General features: G+C 43.5%; 1 long non-coding RNA gene across 1 annotated transcript; it reads right to left on the minus strand.

The window, feature by feature from the left end:
• Positions 1-4,680: 4,680 nt before the first annotated feature.
• Positions 4,681-6,393, minus strand: LOC310661189. Its single transcript, XR_014503826.1, has 3 exons — positions 6,322-6,393; positions 6,040-6,217; positions 4,681-5,475 (listed from the first exon to the last, which is right to left on the minus strand). It is a non-coding gene; the product is annotated as an uncharacterized lncRNA (long non-coding RNA).
• Positions 6,394-8,365: the final 1,972 nt, after the last annotated feature.

The raw sequence follows: 8,365 nt of genomic DNA on the forward strand, positions 1-8,365 counted from the left end.
ACGCAAATGTTTTCAATGAATAAACAAGGGTCAAAGCAGGGACCGGTGTTGTTCCCGCTTCTCCCGGTAGCCGCCTGCAAAGTTTGATTGCCAAAGTCATCTAATCTGATGCAGGCTGCAGATGCAAATGGGGAATTGTGCTAAAATTGGAAGTCAAACCACACTGGGTTGGGGCGGATTCTCCCTGCTGCTACACTGAGCACTGGCAAACACAATAGCTCTGAGGTCAGAGAGTTTGGCACAGTGCATCTCATCCTTTGTTGGAGCGCTAGGCAGACACGACAGCATTGGCCCTGCATTATCTCTGGTGCTGTACAAGGATCCACTTTGCTCTTTCAAGCTTTTCCTTCTGCCTGAAACATATGTGTATGGCAAGCAAAGTCTGGTGCCACTACTGACTTCCCCATCTGTTCCTTCCCTTTATTGATAGCAGAATGCAAACACTGGACCTTATCATGGCAGTGGATAAAGCCAGGGCACGGACACTTACGCCTCTGAGAATATGCTGAGCAGCTCCACACATGCCCTGCATCCAATATATATTCCATTATATAGCCAGAGAAAACCGAAATTGTAGGTTGAACTGATTGAATGCTAAAGAGTGCTGTTCCTCAGGGTGGGAGTGGGGGGAAGCAGCAGGATAAGCCCTCAGATCAAGTCATTTTGCTCCTCCCTCCCTCCCAGTACTTTCATTTCTGAAGCATGGATTGGAGGGTGAAAGGTGTGTGTGTGTGTGGGTGTGTGTGGGTGTGTACACGCACACATCATTTGCCCATGTTATCTGCCTCTGCCCTTTTTATGCCACACAAGGATGTAATATAACACCACAAATTCACAAAGCAAAACCTTGCCTTGCCACCTTCACAGCCTTCTCAATAAGTGTTAATATCTTTCTGCCAAGCTGTCTCAAAATGTGGAACACTCCAATGGAAGAGTGCTATAACAGTTTGAACAGAGCTTAGTACTTTTCACAGGCCACAAAAGCCATCTGGCAACCAAAACGTCAACATGACAGCTCCTGAAGTCAGTTTTAGTTTTAGTTTTAGTTTATATATATATATCCCCAAAGGGACCCAAGGCAGCTTACAGATAAAAACAATAATTGATTAAAGAGTGGGGGGGGGAGGGACAATAAAAAACAATGAGCCATACAGTCCAATGGTCAAACACAGATTCAGGTGCAATGCAATGAGAAAGATTCAAAGTCAAACCTTAAGGCCGGGTTCCTGTCTCTGAAGATGATCCAGTGTTGGAATCCCAGGGTCACAGTCTGGTGGAGCTCCCGAAACAGTGAAGTTGTAGTCCATCAAGTGTAGAAGTTGAGCAGACAAAGAATCTTTGGCTTGCTTTGCTTCCCCACCCCCCTTCCCAACCTGGTTTGAGGCACCTGAGCTTGCTCCAGCTGAGATGCTGTGCCTCTTGCCTTAATGAAGCATGTGATCCTCACCTGCCCTGAGCTCAATCTAGCTGAGTGACCACAAGCCTCTTCCTGGACCTAACGAGTCCCATGATCTTCACCTGAATGTAAGCTGGGCTCTCTTGCTTGCCTCAGTCTCTTAAAGTGCACTTCCTGCTGTTCACAACGTCTCAGAGCCCATCATGTTGTCAGAGAAGGGAGCACCTGCACCTCCACTTCTGGTGATGGGTCTACTGCCCCTTTGACATTATCTGATGTCCACTGAGTACCTCCTAAGCCCCCTGCCTCCCCTTCCCCATCTTCAGCTTGTCCCAGTGGGTACCAATCCTGGCTATACCCCTTGCTAGGATCCTCTTCACCTTCCTCGGTGTCCTGCCAGTTCATGACGCCATGGCTGTTTAAAGTGGTGTGATACTGCTTTGAATATAAAATATAGATGAGTCCAGAATCATGCTTTACCTTTTTATCATCTATGCAGAGGTGGCTAAACTGTGGCCTGATCTGGACCCTCCAATTAAACTTTTGGGGGCCCCAGGACCCCACCAATTTTGGCAGCAGTGGCGAAAATACTAAAAAATAAAAAATGGACACAGTGTATATTGTTTCCTTATTAGATGCTGTTTGTACTGCTTTTATCATCATAAAATTTCTATACAATAAAAGATTGATAAGAGAAGATAATATGCAGCTAAAAAAAAAAGTAACAATAAATAATTTCATGATATGTACTAACAGTACTAGAGAGATCCAGGTATAGAAAAATCGGAATGAGAGCCAGTTTGGTATAGTAATATGAGTAGGATTATTCCACCCCGTGGCCTCTATTTGTGACCACTGGGCCCCAGATCACGCCATGTTTCCTACTTGTACCAACCTGAGAACACCGTCCCCTGCCCTGGATCTGTCTCCATAGCAATCCAGGAGGTGCAGCTCAGGAGGAGGGTGGGACTTGTGTGCCTCTGAGTTTGAGAGAGAGTGTGTAGCCACACCCACTTTTAGCCACACCCACTGCCATCATGTGCCCATCTCCAAAGGGTTGCCCAAGGGTAAATGTGACCCTCAGGCTCAAAGGGGCCTATTCTTGTTCCACATCAACCTTTCCCATCCTTGGATCCCTATATGTGGTTGAAGTACAACCAGCATGGCCACTGGGCTGGAATGAAGTGAATCATAATCCAACCACACCTGGGAAGCCAAGGTTGGGAAAGGCTGCTCTAGATAATGTTTTCTCTCTATGTACAAACTCATCGTCTTCCATTTTGTTCACTCAACCAGTCATCCCTTAGCACTGAGACATTTTCCCCCTCCCCCCGCAATCTCCATAGCTTACGAGCGCATGTCTTATCATTTGCAGTTAAACCTTTTTCAAATAACAAAAGGCTCCCCAATGGGTGAACACTTCAAATTAAGTTGCAAGAGACTATAAACCATGACTGCAGCCATCTGCATTTGTTTTGCACGATTCATTACTTTCAACTGCGTGACCTCATCTCTCAAGCAGTTGCTGTGAAACACAGTTGCTCAGAAAAGTCATGTGTGCATATCATAATGGCAGGAACCGTTCTGTTCTTCATGTTGGTCCTACGACAGCACGGCCAGGAATCAGCTGGGCAGTGGACATAACCACAACCTGTGGTCCTTGCAGCAATTATTTGGCTAAAGCAGGGAGAGAACGCTTTTAATTATGGCAACTAGAGGACCTGCCGGTGCAATTAAAAATTCCTGGCCAAATTATCAGTAATCCCTTAACCTAGAAATTCTAAGTGTCAGAATTCATGACTCATGAGTTGTATTAGCTTATTTATCTAATTGCAGTAGCTCTGCACCCATTGTGGGCTACTAACAAACTTACATAACAAAAAATGGTGATTGCCTTGAGGACAAGATGTAATTTAGATTTCACCCACAGGGGAGATATAATCTTACTATATTGAAAAGTGGGTCTTTGACTCTTACTGTGAAGGCATCATTTTCTCTTCTACTCTGTATTTGTCAGATGTTGTGCTGGGTCTGTTCTGCTGCAGGTCATCTGCCATCAAAAACTACATTATTCATCTCACTACCCATTGTGGTGAAATTATGTAAGTTTTATAATTTATGTCAATAATTATGTTAATTGCCTTCCAATAGAAATTTAAATCTAAAATTTTAGTTTTTCATCTCATCACATTTTTGAGCTATGAGGGTCTGAAATTTCCAAAAAAAAACCACACAACCATTTTGGCTTTGTCAGGCTACAGAAAAACCTTAAAGGCTCAGGTCAGCATTGAGATACGACAAAACTAAAAACACCAATATCTTCAGAACTTCATGGGCTTTAATATGATATGCCACATAATGGACTTACTTTAAAATTTAAACTTTTTCTCTAAACTAAAACATCCGAAATGGTGCAACCTTTCCCCACAGGTTTACCCGTATTTTTCACTCTATAAGACGCACCAGACCATAAAGTTTTTGGAGGAGGAAAACAAGAAGAAAAAAAAATTCTGAATCCCAGAAGCCAGGACAGCAAGCGGGATTGCAGCTCAGCTCCCTGGCCTCTGGGATAGCCATGCGCAGCCTCTCCCTGGCAGCGGGATGAAGGCTCCTGTTGCCCGGGAGAGGCTGCGCACAGCTAAGGCTCCCCCAAGAGCCGCGCTCCCTTTAAAGAGCGTGTGGAGCGTGTGTGCGGCTCTTGGGGGCTTTTCCCCGAGGAGGGAGAAGGGCTCCACGCGGCTCTTTAAAGGGAGCGCTGAGCAGAGCCTCCCACCTTCATTCGCTTCCTAAGACGCACACACATTTCCCCTTACTTTTTAAGAGTGGGAAAGTGCATCTTATAGAGTGAAAAATACGGTATATGGACCAATATAAACTTCTGTTTCCACATTTGTATGGAAGTAAGTTCATTAGACTTGCAGAATCCAAATAATGTGCTTACAGTTCAAATGGAAAATTGTGAAGCTTGTGCTAGACTTATTTTCATCAAGATGTGGGAAATGGTCGATTTGGATGTTTGGGTTGTGAATTTCAGCTTTCTGAAAGTGACAATCATCGCAGGGCAGCCTTATTAAAGCCAATGGGAGGCTTTGGTTGGAAAAATGGATTGCTGGCATAATGAGTTACTCAGATTTTTTCTCCCCCAGGTCATTTTGTTTGCTTCTGCATCCTCTTGCCAACGAGTGCATTTTTTTCCAGAGCCATCTCAAAAGATTTCTCTGTTCTGCTACAGTGGAAGAATTGATTCATTTGTGAAGGGAAACATCGGCGGGGGCAGTGGGGGGGACACAGCAAAAGACAGATATATCTATATTTTGCTAAAAATACCTTTTGGTTCAAACCACAAACAGCACATTGACAGTGCTAAAGTGATAATGTCGTAAGACAGAGGGAATCATTTTCAGTGTGTTCCAAATTCAATTTCGTTTGTGGCCTCTGTGCTTTACTTCATGTTTAGAACACTGACATTACATGATTCCTGCACCTTAATTTTTTCATTTACTGGGCTTTGCATTATGTGTAACGTGCGTAGCATGTAATGTGTGTTGTTTATGTGGTGCATATTTCATTTAGACTTTTCTTCTGGTTGGCTATAAACATCTGGTCTGCAAAATGCTGATGAAATGCACAGCTCTCTCTCTCTCTCTCTGTTTACCCTATATGTTGGTGTTAAGGACACCTGCTGAACTGGAGATGTGGAGTGTGATCAGCTGTTATTGCTAAGCAGAAACAAAACAAAATGGTGGTCCATGTCTTTTCCACCTGGGAAAAGACCATGGGGAAGTAGTACGACATCCATTTGTTGGTGAGCTATAATTCTCATCATTCTTGATCATTGGCCATGAGGCTGATGGTAGTTGTAGTCCAACAACATCTGGAGACCCAGGGTTAGGATGGTCTTAGCTAGTCCAAATATAACTGCACTTTAACTATGTGTGATGTCCTTATTTCATTCAAGAACTATAGCAGCCACTTAGACCAATAATCTCGTGCCTTCTGTTCTGATTAGGGTTCCCTTGCCACCCTCGGTTCCACTAGAGTCTTTCTTCATATTTCCATCTTTTGAGATCCAACAAGATCTGGGACCAGACCAGGATTAGAAGGAAATACTAAATTGTAATGTTCTGTGGTTTATTTACTGAGAGTACAGCCAAATAAATATATGAAAAAATAGGGCGGAGGGCAGGAAGAGAATTAGTATTAATGGATATATGTCCATTTATATGTAGATAATAATTTGACATGTACCATAACGGGAGTCTGGAGAGGAGAGGGACGAGGAGAGCATTAAATGGAAACTAGTGCTCACATCCTCCATCTCAGCAGCCCTTGAATGAGAAGCTTCCACTGGCACAATTCTAGCAATTTCAATTATATGCTACTCTGGCAGAATCAACTTACTGGGAGACTCCAATAACTAGAAGAACCCCTGGGAAATCTTCCATTGGCTTTACAGTGATGGCGCCAGATCTCTATGTACATTCATGTGTAGAATGAAGTGCAGATTGTTCAGCCTCTTGTACTCATAGGATTGTAATTCTCAGACAGTGAATCACAGAGGCAGTGTGCCTATGTTTATAGTCTCCTGGTGAGTAGCGTGGAAAGAGATACAAGAAACCAAGGGATTGCTGCCTGTGTGTTACCTTATCCACAAGAGATGCTGCTTCTGCATTGCAGAACACCATGCCCAGCAGGTGTGTTCAGTGCATACCACCACCTGGAGAGCACTTCCATCACATTATGAGATGTTCCACTCATCAGGTGTGCAAATTTTGCCCATCTTCATTACTTTTACTCTTCCAAGACTTGAAGGCAGATTGTCTGAAGTAGGGAGATCGCATGTACTCATGTAGACTCTGTGCACAATGCACAACTCTAATTTTCCATGTATATCCCTCATATTACACAGTCATCCTTCAGCTCACCGAAGGTGGTGGGGATAAGGTCAGAGCTAGCACACTCATCCCTGCTTCCTTTCCCTCAGATATTGTATTCCTAGGTCAGAGGAACAGCTGAAGAGGCCTATTGTTTAGGTTCTAACAGGTAAACCTGAGTAGACATGGGGAAAGTTGACATATGGGTTTGTTGCAGGGCCTGGTCCCTGTGTTTATGTCTTTGTTATCTGCCCTGTTGTTGCTGATTGAGTGACTGCTTTAAGTTTGGAGACTGTCTGTAAGCACCAAGAGGCCTACCACTCAAGGCCTGTGAGAGACAAGTGTCATTGTCCAATATGAGCTGTAGATCAGAAATTCCTTCCAATTGCTGTTGGACTTCAACTCCGTCAGAGTGACCAATGGTCAGGGATGATGAAAGCTGTAGTCCAATGACACATGGTCAGGTATCAGTTCTCTATCCCTCCTATAGATTGTGAATGATACATCTGAGTGGCATTAGTTAGAAGTTATAGACGACAACATTTTCTCATCTAGGTCTTCCCTTTAGTAGATTATTTGTGGGTACCAGTCAGGTCCCATTGTGCTGCCTTTTCACTTCACTGGGTGGAACTGTAGTCTTAAGAATTGCCTAGTGTAAATCCTCTGGTTCTGAGTCTCACTGAAAGAAAATTCAGCTGAAATGCCGGTATCAAAGCAAAGCACGCTTAGCACCTGAACCGAGTACAAGGTGGTTCATCTCCTGAACTCTTTTAAGTGCAGCGTTTTATTCTACTCTTTATGGCATAATCTTCTTCAAACTACCCACTGTGTGCAATGCTGCTGAGAAAAGAAAGCCTGGTCTTCCAGCCTCAGTGCAACCCTTCCAAAATCACAGCCGGCACAAACTTTTGAAAGAGACAAAGAAGGGGACGGGAAAGGAGGAATAACAGGAGTGACTTAGAACTATCTCCAGCCAGGCTGTTTCAAGTGCTGATAGAAAAAGACTTTGTGGATAGCTGGGCTGTGAAAATGTGCTCTGTCTCACCTGCCTCAGAACCCAGCAGATCTCTCCACGATGTGCAAGGACTGTATTGTATTTCAGCCAAAGTGGTGTGCCGCATTGAGGACACACACACACACACACACACACACAACAATATCACATTATATCACTGGGATAAATGAAAAAGGGAATAGATAGAAGAGGTAAAGTACGAGAGAACAAAATGAAATGAGATGGTGAGAAAGAGAGAGAAGCAGGAAAAGTTGGAGAGGGAATATAATAATGTTTGTGGCATTGTTAGGCAGACACCAGGCATTCATGCCTCCAGCTAACGTTCATAGGGTGTGTTCCAAAGGATTCCATCTCACAGTGTGGCATTTTAGCATCCTTTTAAAAGAAAGGCTCCCTGTGACAAGATAAAATTGCAGGAAAATGGAATGAGCTATGTGTGGGTGTGTGGAGAAATTCATTCGGCTGATTCCTAGCATGTCCTTCAATCAATCATCAATACCAGGATGAGTTCCATCATAACAGGAATAAAACAATCAAATGTACCAAAATCAATTTTTTAAAAAATGAAAACCATGATATAAACATTTTAAGTCAGTGCTTTTCTTTTTCTTCTGGTAAAAAATGAGGTGCCGGTACTCATTATTTGATAAAAGTGCCATTGGTGACAGTAGAAAATGGCTGACATGGGCAGCAGAAAAAGAGGTAATGAATATTGTCACACAGACAAAAAGCACTTGTCTTAATTTTAGTACAGGCGGATCCTCAGTCAGCAAAAGGCAGTGTTACATCAAAGCCCAAACATAAACCTGGGAAAAGAGATGTGTTTTAATCTGGTATCAAAAAGTCAATAAGGTCAGCGTCAGCTATGTAAGCACATAAGAGTCCAGCTGGATCTGACCAAAGTCCTTTCTAGTCCAGCATCCTGTTCTCACAATGCAGATGCCTATGGAACTCCCAACAGCTTCAGTTTAGTGTGGCTGATGGGAGTTATAGTCCCAAACCTCTGTTGGGCGGCAGGTTTAGGAGGCTGCCACAGAACAGTGTAATGGCAAAGCTTATAATTCAGATATGAGGAAGTTA

The sequence above is a fragment of the Podarcis tiliguerta genome (genome assembly GCF_965153285.1).
Source record: "Podarcis tiliguerta genome assembly, chromosome: 12".
NCBI lineage: Eukaryota > Metazoa > Chordata > Lepidosauria > Squamata > Lacertidae > Podarcis > Podarcis tiliguerta.